Raw genomic sequence first — 12808 nt, forward strand, 5'->3', positions numbered from 1 at the left:
TTTCACTCCTCTCTTATCTCCCATTGTCAAAAATTAAGACTGCAAGTTACTTGAGACAGATACCTGTTCTGTTCTTTTTTTTTGTATCTTACTCTATAAAGCATCATGGAAATTGATAGTGCTACATATTTAATATATTTCAATGAGAAAAGTGCGTTCCTTGTTAATAGCTTCATTTTTATCTATGTTCACATTAAAAATTTAGCATATAGCAACTGCTGAGAATCTGAAGACTTATGGCTCCAATCCTCCCTTGCAGGGGTGATGGACAGATTAAGATGGTCTGCCCCCAGAGACTTTGGAATCCGATGAATTCCTGAATGCCCTGAAGGAGTTCCCAGTAGAGAGAGCGGGTGACTCTTGAAGCCCTTGTCATGCTGTGGAACAGCGAGATGTGTTGGGCTCTTAACGTGGTTGCCTCGGGCACCCTCTCTGGCATTGTGGAGCCCAGTTTGCACCTTGGTACACCAGTGAACTAAGTGCAATGAAACAGGCTGAACAATGGCTAGAATGCAAGTGGTGAAAGATGTGCTGTGAGGCTGATCGGGCATGAGTAAAACATAATAACCGTGCCTACTGTATGGCGGTGAAGGTGGTGAAGGCGGCCCACTTTTATGTCTCCATCACATCCTCAAGTAGCCTTCCAGTGGAGCTTTTTCATTTCATCGGGCCTGTTGACATTAACTCCAGGACATGGAGTTTTAGACCCTTCAGAGGTTGACAGTAAATTGTTTGCAAGACACTTTGAGGGTAAAGTTGCTTTTCTCCATAGCAATTTTGATGCCCCATCTACATCTACTGTAATCCCTAATGAGATGTCCAGTGTATTGTCTACCAGTGTATTGTCGTGCCGAGGATATATCTCCAGGGGGTGGAGGGATCCTTGTAGTGTGTGATTCGATCATTAGGAACATAGACAGTGGGGTGTGTGATGGGCGTGTAGACCGCAAGGTGTTTTGCCTGCCTGGTGCGAAGGTTGCGGATATCGCCCGTCGTTTAGATAGTTTGGTAGACAGTGCTGGGAAGGAGTCAGTGGTCGTGGTGCACGTTGGCACCAACGACATGGGGAAATGCAGCCGTGAGGTCCTGGAAGCAAAATTTAGGTTGCTAGGTAGGATGCTGAAAGCCAGGACCTCCAAGGTGGCTTTCTCTGAAATGCTACCAGTTCCACGCACAGGACCAGCCAGACAGGCCCAGCTTTGCAGTCTCAATGCGTGGATGAGACGATGGTGTCGGGTGGAAGGGTTCGGATTTGTTAGGCACTGGGGAACATTTTGGGACAAGCCGGGCCTGTACAAAAGGGACGGGCTCCACTTGAACCAGAATGGAACTAGACTACTGGCACTTAAAATTAAAAAGGTAGCAGAGCAGCTTTTAAACTGACTGAGGGGGGAAACCCGACAGGAGCTGAGAAAGGTCCGGTTCGGAATAAACCTCTCCCTTGGGATAAAAACCAAAGAAATTATGAAATTTTAAAAGGGGTAGGCCTAGAAGTAGGCATTGTGAGAGCAGGGGCACAGGATATAAATTCAGAAGGGCAAAATTACCACAGGCCTAACCACAAGTGCCAAAGACACTTGAAGAGAGACACTGCTTACAAGTGCCTGTACGCTAATGCTAGGAGCCTGCGAACCAAGATGGGAGAACTGGAGTGCTTGGTCTTAGAGAAGAGCATTGATATAGTGAGCATAACCGAGACCTGGTGGAATGGAGAAAACCAGTGGGATACGGTTATCCCTGGATATAAACTATATCGGAAGGACAGGGAAGGACGTATTGGTGGCGGAGTCGCTCTATACGTGAAAGAAGGCATTGAATCCAGCAAGCTCGAAACCCCAAAAGAGGCAGACTCCTCCACAGAATCGTTGTGGGTGGTGATACCGTGCCCCAGGAGGGACTTAATACTGGGAACGATCTATCGTCCCCCTGATCAAAATGCTCAGGGAGACCTTGAGATGAGATATGAAATTGAGGAAGCATCCAAACTAGGAAATGTGGTAGTAATGGGTGACTTCAACTACCCGGACATAGACTGGCTGCATATGTGTTCCAGTCATGACAAAGAAGCAAAGTTTCTAGATATTCTAAATGACTATTCCCTAGATCAGTTGGTCATGGAACCGACCAGAGGGACGGCAACCCTGGACTTAATCCTCAGTGGGGACCGGGACCTGGTGCGAGATGTAAGTGTTGTTGAACCGATTGGGAGCAGTGACCACAGTGCTATTAAATTAAACATACATGTAAGTGGCCAATTGCCAAGAAAATCCAACACGGTCACATTTGACTTCAAAAGAGGAAACTTCACAAAAATGAGGGGATTGGTAAAAAGAAAGCTGAAAAACAAAGTCCAGAGGGTCACATCACTTGAAAATGCTTGGAAGTTGTTTAAAAACACTATATTAGAAGCTCAACTGGAGTGCATACCGCAGATCAGAAAAGGTACCGCCAGGGCCAAGAAGATGCCAGCATGGTTAATGAGCAAAGTCAAGGAAGCTCTTAGAGGCAAAAAGTCTTCCTTCAGAAAATGGAAGTCTTGTCCAAATGAAGAAAATAAAAAAGAACACAAACTCTGGCAAAAGAAATGCAAGAAGACAATAAGGGATGCTAAAAAAGAATTTGAGGAGCACATTGCTAAGAACATAAAAACCAACAACAAAAAATTCTATAAATACATTCAAAGCAGGAGACCATCTAGGGAGACAATTGGACCCTTGGATGATAAGGGAGTCAAAGGTGTCCTAAAGAACGATAAGGAGATTGCAGAGAAGCTAAATGAATTCTTTGCATCTGTCTTCACAGTGGAAGATATAGGGCAGATCCCTGAACCTGAACTAACATTTGCAGGAAGGGATTCTGAGGAACTAAGACAAATAGTGGTAACGAGAGAGGAAGTTCTAAGCTTAATGGACAATATAAAAACTGACAAATCACCGGTCCCGGATGGCATCCACCCGAGAGTTCTCAAAGATCTCAAAGGTGAAATTGCTGATCTGCTAACTAAAATATGTAACTTGTCCCTCAGGTCCTCCTCCGTGCCTGAGGACTGGAAAGTGGCAAATGTAACGCCAATCTTCAAAAAGGGATCCAGAGGGGATCCCGGAAATTACAGGCCAGTTAGCTTAACTTCTGTCCCTGGAAAACTGGTAGAAGGTATTATTAAAGCTAGATTAACTAAGCACATAGAAGAACAAGCCTTGCTGAAGCAGAGCCAGCATGGCTTCTGCAAGGGAAAGTCCTGTCTCAGTAACCTATTAGAATTCTTTGAGAGTGTCAACAAGCATATAGATAGAGGTGATCCAGTGGACATAGTGTACTTAGACTTTCAAAAAGCGTTTGACAAGGTACCTCACCAAAGGCTTCTGAGGAAGCTTAGCAGTCATGGAATAAGAGGAGAGGTCCTCTTGTGGATAAGGAATTGGTTAAGAAGCAGAAAGCAGAGAGTAGGAATAAACGGACAGTTCTCCCAATGGAGGGCTGTAGAAAGTGGAGTCCCTCAGGGATCGGTATTGGGACCTGTACTTTTCAACTTGTTCATTAATGACCTAGAATTAGGAGTGAGCAGTGAAGTGGCCAAGTTTGCTGACGACACTAAATTGTTCAGGGTTGTTAAAACAAAAAGGGATTGCGAAGAGCTCCAAAAAGACCTCTCCAAACTGAGTGAAAGGGCGGAAAAATGGCAAATGCAATTCAATATAAACAAGTGTAAAATTATGCATATTGGAGCAAAAAATCTTAATTTCACATATACGCTCATGGGGTCTGAACTGGCAGTGACCGACCAGGAGAGAGACCTCGGTCGGGGTTGTAGTGGACAGCACGATGAAAATGTCGACCCAGTGTGCGGCAGCTGTGAAAAAGGCAAATTCCATGCTAGCCATAATTAGGAAAGGTATTGAAAATAAAACAGCCGATATCATAATGCCGTTGTATAAATCTATGGTGCGGCCGCATTTGGAATACTGTGTGCAGTTCTGGTCGCCTCATCTCAAAAAGGATATTCTAGAGTTGGAAAAGGTTCAGAAGAGGGCAACCAGAATGATCAAGGGGATGGAGCGACTCCCTTACGAGGAAAGGTTGCAGCATTTGGGGCTTTTTAGTTTAGAGAAAAGGCGGGTCAGAGGAGACATGATAGAAGTGTATAAAATTATGCATGGCATTGAGAGGGTGGATAGAGAAAGGTTCTTCTCCCTCTCTCGTAATACTAGAACTCGTGGACATTCAAAGAAGCTGAATGTTGGAAGATTCAGGACAGACAAAAGGAAGTACTTCTTTACTCAGCGCATAGTTAAACTATGGAATTTGCTCCCACAAGAAGCAGTAATGGCCACCAGCTTGGATGGCTTTAAAAGAAGATTAGACAAATTCATGGAGGACAGGGCTATCAATGGCTACTAGCCATGATGGCTGTGCTCTGCCACCCTAGTCAGAGGCAGCATGCTTCTGAAAACCAGTTGCCGGAAGCCTCAGGAGGGGAGAGTGTTCTTGCACTCGGGTCCTGCTTGCGGGCTTCCCCCAGGCACCTGGTTGGCCACTGTGAGAACAGGATGCTGGACTAGATGGGCCACTGGCCTGATCCAGCAGGCTCTTCTTATGTTCTTATGTTTATGTTCTTACCACAGCTTCTTTGGATCAGTTTCAGTTGATGCTACCTGGAGATGTGGACAAGGTGCTTGTGATAATGGTTGGGAAGCTTGGAGGGTGGCAACAAGGGAGAGGGCCTTCTCAGTGGTGTCCCCCAAATTATGGAATGATCTCCCTGATGAGGTGTGCCTGGCACCATCACTGTTATCTTTTCGGCGCCAGGTCAAGACTTTCCTCTTCTCCCAGGCATTTTAGCATGTGTTTTTAAATTGTTTTAAATTGTGTTTTAAATTGTTTTTAGAAGATGTGTTTTAAATTTGTATGTTTGTTTTTAATGTTTTTAGTTACTGTAAACCACCCAGAGAGCTTTGGCTATGGGGCGGTATATAAAAACAATAAATAAATAAATAATTCGACCAGCAATATGTCCTCTTGACCCTTGCCCTTCTTGGCTTATTAAAGCTTGCTGAGGGGGTGTGACTGAGTGGATCCAGGGTGTGGTCAAGGTGCCTTTATGGGAGGAAGTAGTCCTACCGCCCTGAAAGAGACAATGATCCAACCACTCCTGAAAAAGGCCACCCTGGACCTATTGGTTTGTGACAACTACCGCCCGGTGACAAATACTTGCTTTTAGGGAAGGTGATCAAGAGGGTTGTGGCACAGCAATTGCAAGTACTCTTGGATGAAACAGACTGTCTTCATTCCAATCTGCATTCAGGCCTGGTTATGGGACTGAGTTGCCCTTGGTTGCCCTGGTGGATGACCTTTATTGGGAGAAGGACAGGGGAAGTGCGATCCTGTTATTCTTACTTGATCTCTTAGTGGCTTTTGATACTATTGACCATGGTAACGTTCTGAGCTGACTTAGTGAGATGGGTATTGGAGGTGCTGTTTTACCATGGCTCTGCTCCTACCTCTGGGGCTGTTTTCAGAGAATAGCATTGGGTGATTGTGGTTTTGCCCCCTGGCAGTTGTGCTATGGGGTGCCTCAGGGTACCATCTTGTCCCCCACACTGTTTAACATATATAGGAAGCCCTTGGGAGCGGTCATCAGGAGATTTGGGACGAGGTGTCAGCAGTATGCTGATGATACTCAGCTCTGTTTCTCTGTAACAATATGAATTGGTAGAGACTGGGTGCCTGGACAGTGGTGGGCTGGATGAGGGCCAATAACCTGACTTTGAATCCTAGGAAGATGGAGGTACTGTGGTTCCTGAGTTCGGATAATTGGTCAATTGCCTGCTTTGGATGGGGTTGTACTCACTCTGAAAGAGCAGGTTCATAGTCTGGGGGTGCTCCTGGATCCATCCTTGTCACTAGAAGCCCGGGTGACTTCAGTGGCTAGGAGTGCCTTTTACCAGTTTCGGCAGGTAAGACAGCTGCGGCCACTTCTGGACTTGGATAGCCTGACCACTGTTGTCCATGCACTGGTAACCTCTAGACTGGATTACTGTAATGCGCTCTATGTGGGGCTGCCCTTGAGGTTGGTCCAGAAGCTGCAGCTGGTGCAAAATGCAGTGGCACGACTGCTCACTGGGGCCTAGTATTAGCAACATGTCACCCAACTGCTGAAAGAATTGCACCGGATGAAATTAGCTACCGGGCCAACTTCAAGGTTCTATACAAAGCCCTATACAGCTTGGAACTAACCTGAAAGATTGTCTTACCTCTTATATATCCAGTTGATCACTGCACTCTGTAGGTGAGGGCCTCCTGCAGATACCATCTTTTCAGGGGTCCATTTCACACAACATAGGAAGTGGACCTTTAGTGTTGTGACAGCTACTCTTTGGAATTCCCTCCCCTTAAATATTAGACGGGCAACATCTATGTTATGTTTTGGGTGCCTGCTCAAGACCTTCCTCTTTCAACAAGCCTTTTAATTAGAGACTTTATCCCAGTCTGCATTTGTGTTGAATTGCTTTTTAAGATGTTTTTAAAGTGTTTTTTAAGAGATGTTTTTAAAGCATTTTTTAAAAGATGTTTTTAAAGATGTTTTGTTTTAAGATGTTTTTAAAGAAGTTTTATTTTAATATATTTTAAAGACTGTTTTTAAGTTGTTTTAGACTGTCTTCATGTTTTCTTTACCACTCTGGGCTCCTCTGGGAGGAAGGATGGAATACAAATTTAAGAAATTATTATTATTATTATTATTATTATTATTATTATTATTATTATTATTATTATTTATAATAATAATAATAATAATTTCTTAATTTGTACAAACACATTGTATCCGTTTGAACTTAGGTAAAGAATGAATAGAAATAAAGAATGCATCATTGGCAACATGCCAATGATGTTTCTGATACTTCAGGAACGGGGAACCTGCAGTCTTCCACTGGTTGTTGAATTCCCATCAGCCCCAGCCAGCATGACTAATGGTCAGGGGTGCTGGCTTTGTTGCCCAACAACATTCAGAGGGCCACAGGCTCCTCATCCTTGGGGAGTAGTAGTAAGCAGGAGATGTAAAATTTGAACTGGTGTTTCATTTAGTTAGACTCCCTTATTTTGATCAGTTTGGATCATAAAACCAGCATTCTACAGCCAGAGGAACATGTTGATCTTTAGATGCCATAAAATTCATTTTGTCCATGGAAAGAAAATTCAGTATACAGGCTTAGATTACAAAATCTACCTGACTGCTGCAGAGGAGACCACTAGCTTTTCACTTGCAGATCAATGTTGTGAAACCTAGTTCAGTGCACAAGTAGTCAACAATTTTAAAAAAAGTCCCTTATAAGATATATGGTCTTATTGGGCGCATATAAGCAGTAAAGGGATTTTTTTTTGAGAGAATTGCCCCTTTCCTCTATTTGTGTTAATAGCCAATTAGAGATATGTTCTCTGATGAAATTCGTTTGTTTTTTCTAACCCCCCAGTAAATATGTACAAGGCATATCTATTTTATAGTTATCATTGCTGCTGCTTTTCAAATACTGCTAGCAGTTATTCTTGGAACAAAAAAAATATTCAGAATGAAGTTCAAAATAAAACACAGTTTTAGCAGATTTAAAACAGCATTCTTTTCATTGTAGTTGCTTATATTAGATACTTGGTCATATTTGCAGAAGTCTGTATTGCAATAAAGGGAATTAAGAATAGCTTTATGGAAATTAAGCTGTTAGAAAATAATGGCAGCAGGCTGAAAGGCATAATGAGCAAGTGAAGGAAAATCTGATGTTCTGCAGAGACTAAATAATTAATTGCTTCTCTGCTGATGAACACAAGACATATTATATGAAAACCAGACAAATTATATTGGCATACTTTACCTTATTGTCTTTTTAAACTTTTATTTTGTCATTTTGATGGATTGTTACATTCTGTTCTGAAATTCTGTACATGGTGGTTGCCACGATGTTCCATGAAAGCTTTTTAAAAAATCTAAAAGTGGCACCATATGAATGCAAACTTCAGAATTATACAAACATGTAGATGAAACTAGTGTTTGTCCTGTCAAATCAATCCTAATTAAAAAATATTGTGGAGAAAACACTTTGATTAACACCTCTGCCAATATGAGCCACACTGCTCTATAAGTTCTCCTAGTCTCAGAAAGCTTGCAGTCTAGAGTGAACAAAATGGAAGTAGTAGAAGAGGAAAAGAGGGGATGAGTTTATGGCTTTTTGCTTAAAGCTTGGTTGTTTTGAACTGTTTTGGGATATGACTGTTTGCCTGTTGGTTGTTAGTTGTTTTTAGCTGCTCTCATGTGCTCTGCTACATTTATTTTTCTATTTAAAAGTTTATAAGCCACACTTTCATATTAAAAGATCACATGGTCATGGTAGGCAGGGCTTCTGCTTCCAGCGAATCACTGAGGCATAGCCAGGAGCTGCAAGTAGCCGTCTAGTCCCAGAGAGCTTGTGATGCAGAGTGAGCATACATGAGCAACACAAAGGGAGCTTAGTGGGAGTTTGAGGGGGCATCCAGAAGGCCACATCACCAACTAGAGAACATGGCTGGCAAGAGAATTGCTGTAGTGACCTGCAAGATCTGTGCTATGTTTGTTTACCTGTCTAAAGGTATACAAGACATGCAGCAAGTGTGAACTGATGCCCCTACTGGTAGAGAAGGTAGAAGGACTTCAGGCCTGTCCACATTTTGGCTTATCGGAGAACACAAACAATTTATGGACTGAACACAGGAAGCACTTATGGGAGGACAACAGGAAGGAACACTTTCTAAGAAATGGAAGAAAACTAAACACTGGAGGAGGGCACTTGGGTGAATATTACACACAGGAGCAAGATAATCGGAAAACATTTGGTGTCTTTGGAGCTATGCAGTTGATTGCATGGCCTCCCCACAGGCAATGATTCCACATCACTGAAAAAAGAATAGCTAACTTTTAGCTCCAGAGAGCATGAAAGAGGGCTCAGGAACTTCTGTGGATAAAAGGAATCCTGCAGCTGCAGGGAAGGATGGAGGCAGCAGTGTGGTATGCTGACAGGCTTACATATGAGGTGTGTTGTCTTCCAGGTATACACATCCAGAATATGACAGCAAGATTGCCAAGACTCATCAAGCCTACTAACCATTATCCTTTACTGCTTTTCTATGTAGAAACAAAGATACTGTCAGAAACAGTTTTGAATGTATTCTAGGTGACAATCAGACTATGGTAGGAAGGTGAAATAACTTGGGACATTTGGGTTTCTCATTCTTTCCAGTGCAAGGACATGGCATAGGAAGAAGAAGAATGCTAGAAGTGAATCACTGGCTACATAGATAGTGTTGTTGGGAAACATTTAGTTTCTTGAATCATGGTCTACACTTTTGTGATGAAGGTCATCTGGTGAGAGAAGGGTTGTACTTCACAAGGACTGGGAAGAACATTACGGACCTGATCAAGAGACCTTTAGACTAAGTGCTGTGGGAAAGGGCAATGAAATCCTAGAAGACAGCATGGCACTATGCACTGAGGAAAGGAATGAGAGTGAAGCCAGTTTGATTACTAACATGCAAGAGAAAATAGTAAGGACTTGGTCAGGGTGTGCAATCCATGATATACAATTTGTCAATACCAATGCACAGAGTATGGGAAATCTTAATATAGGAAGGTAAATATGATTGAATAAGCATTACTGAAACCTGTCAGGATAAAACTCATTGGAATGTAGGAACTGAAGTATATAAATAATTCAAAAGAAATACACCAAACCAGGAAGACATTAGTAAACACATGTGAGAAAATCCACACATAAAGGGAGAGGGAAATAAAAATAGCATAATTGTGGGAGTCTGCTACAGACCTCCAAGCCAGGCAGAAGACTTGGATGACACCTTCCTAGATCAGATTGTCAAATTTTCAAAGAAAAGAGACATATTAGAAATGGGAGATCGTCCTGATAATCTGTTGGAAGTCAAACTCTGCTTAGAATGAAAGATCCAATAAATTCTTGATTTGCCTTGCTGACAATTTCATTTTCCAGAAGGTGGAAGAATTGACCAGAGGATCAGCAATCCTAAATCTGATACTCACCCTTGGGGAAGAAGAACATGATGAGATGAAAGTAGTGGGGCTCTTCTGTGGAAATGAATATGCCATCTTAGGCTTTGTGATACTGAGGAAAGAGAACATGCAACCTGGACTTTAGAAAAGCTGATTTCAACAAGTTTGGTTGTGCTTCAGTGGGTAGAATTGCTTGCAAAGGAAGGAAAGGAGTTTCTTAAAAGTTAGATACTGAAGGCATCTGAAGAAACTGGGTTGCCTGCATATAAGGAGCTCTCTGATGAGTTTAGATTTAAGAGACATGCATAGGAAATAGAAGGAGAGCCAAACTCAAGAACTGGTATAAATGAGTAGCCACAGCTTGTAGGGAGTGTCATGAAATTGTAGCATGGTTCAGAATGGTTTAATGTAACATGGCTCTGATGCAGGGAATTGAGGGGATTTCATCTTGGGTAGAGATGGGCCTCTGAGTGGAAAACGTTAAGTTTTGTTTCTCATCTGCAGCTAATTAAGAGCCTTGAGAAGCAGCACCTGTTTATCTCTGCTATCTGATGACAGCCTGGTACCAATGTCAAGCAGGCCTGAGAACAGTTGAGATCAGGGGGGAAGATGAGGCTTGTTAGGCGCGAAAACTGGAGAAGTTTTGGGAAGCATTACCTCAGTAGAAAGCCCCTTGATTGGCTAAAATAGTATGGACTGTTGCTGGAGATTTTTCCTTAAGTATAGGGGGTGAAACCTATAGCCTTTGTTCCCCTGGGTTCCATCTTGATGGGTGGAGAGACTTGCAACAACTACAGTAGGGCCCCGCTTATACGGCGGGTTAGGGACCAGGCCCCCTCCGTAAAGTGGAAATCGCCGTAAAGCGGAATCCATTGACTATAATAGGTCGTGTCACGCGAAAATGCCAAAAAATGCCGAAAAACCGCAAAATCGGCTTTAAAACGGCGAATTTCCCCTAATTGAAAGCTGCCACATCAGTGGAACGCCGGAAAGCGGGGCCCTACTGTACCTCTTCAAAGTAAGTAGAATAGGCTAGTTAGATTTATTATTTTGGTTTGTGTCTGAACTCTCTTACATGTTTTACCTAAGCCTCTGTTTGGGTATGGGTTTAAAGCAACTGTTTTACTGCTATTAGTTGTGCAGTTATATTTTATTCAATAAAACTTCTTCTTATTTACCCATGTGTGTTCTTTGCAAGATGGGAAATTTGGCTCTGAACCTGGTACCTTGGGCACTGACCACAGACTATAGTGTTTTGGGGTTGCTTGGGGCTTCAGGACGAGGAGTGCCTGTCTGGCTCTTGTCCTTAGAAATCCCTGGCAGAACTGTTTTTGGGCTCTGGGTTTCCCCTGACTCAGAGTGGGTATTCAGACTAAGGGGTGGTGACGGGGAGAGTGTCAGGAGGGCTGAAATTTAAAATGAGCTTAGGCTTACAAGAGGTTTAAAAATAACAAGTATAGGGTTGTTGTTGTTGTTTTGGCTATGTTAAGAAGAGCCCTGCTGGGTCAGACCAATGGGCCATCTAGTCCAGCATCCTGTTTATTTATTTATTTATTAAATTTCTATCCTGCCCTTCCTCCTGGAAGGAGCCCAGGGCAGCAAACAAACACTTTAAAACATCTTAAAAACAAGACTTTGAAACATATAAAAACAAAACATCTTTAAAAACATTAAAACAAAACATATGAAACAACATTTTTAAAAAAGCTTTAAAAAGATCTTAAAAAGCAATTCCAGCACAGATGCAGATTGGGATAAGGTCTCTACTTAAAAGGCTTGTTGAAAGAGGGTCTTTAATAGGCACTGAAAAGATAACAGAGATGGTGCCTGTCTAATATTTAAGGGGAGGGAATTCCAAAGTATCGGTGCCACAATATTAAAGGTCTGCTTCCAATGTTGTGCGGAACAGACCTATATCCAACTACATGAAAAACTTTGATAAACCATATGCTAAGGTAACATTGATTAAATATACATTGCAACTTTTGCAACAATTTTTATTAAACATAGTCTACTATCACCAAAGAGAAATAATTATCTACACATCTAACAGAATTATATCAAATACAAACAATTGCTATTTTATTATCAAAATCTAGATTCCTTATGAGAATTTGTCTGGCCATCGATGCATAATTAATGTATCAATGTTAAAACTAGCATTTGCTGTGAAGACAACTTATTTAGCTAATCTATTAATATGGGCTGACTGAGTCTAGCCAATTCAGGGCTTTCTTTATATAACAGGAGACACAGGTATTGCTATTCAAGATAGGGAAATGGGGAGTAGTGATGTCCCAGTCTGGTATGCAAATCTAGTCTGTCTCTAAAGGGCATCACAAAAATGGAAATATGCCTTCTATTCCCAGTGTAATGATTTTAATTGAGCTGCATTGGGGTATAGCAAATCAGCTATGGGGCCTGGTCCAATGTCTCAGGAACCAGTCAAAACGGGTGCAGAAGTGAGTATATTTGCAGCAACCTCAGGGCAAATCCCCCCCCCAAGCTCTGAGGGACTGACCATACTCAGTGGCCATGTCAAGCGCCTTTTGGAGGGAAGAAAAACTGGAGGGGGAGTCAAGTGGAGCATCCTGGAAGTGGACATAGCTGGCTGGTTTTAATTCTAAAGAGGAGTACTCCACACTGCAGCATTTTGTTTAAGGTCCCTTTTGTTTATTACTATTGCTCAAGCTCAAAATTTAATTTAGGGTCAAGTTCACAATCTTCCTAATGAAAAGTACTCAGATTGCTCTTCTTGTATTGATGAGT

At 42.2% G+C, this 12808-nt stretch overlaps 1 protein-coding gene across 7 annotated transcripts in view; it reads left to right on the top strand.

Annotated features, from left to right (window-relative positions):
• Positions 1 to 12808, top strand: part of DOCK3 (dedicator of cytokinesis 3) — a 463693-nt gene that overhangs the window by 158980 nt on the left and 291905 nt on the right. The gene's annotated exons all lie outside the window — the stretch shown is intronic.

Source organism: Rhineura floridana, chromosome 3, assembly GCF_030035675.1.
Source record: "Rhineura floridana isolate rRhiFlo1 chromosome 3, rRhiFlo1.hap2, whole genome shotgun sequence".
Lineage (NCBI taxonomy): Eukaryota > Metazoa > Chordata > Lepidosauria > Squamata > Rhineuridae > Rhineura > Rhineura floridana.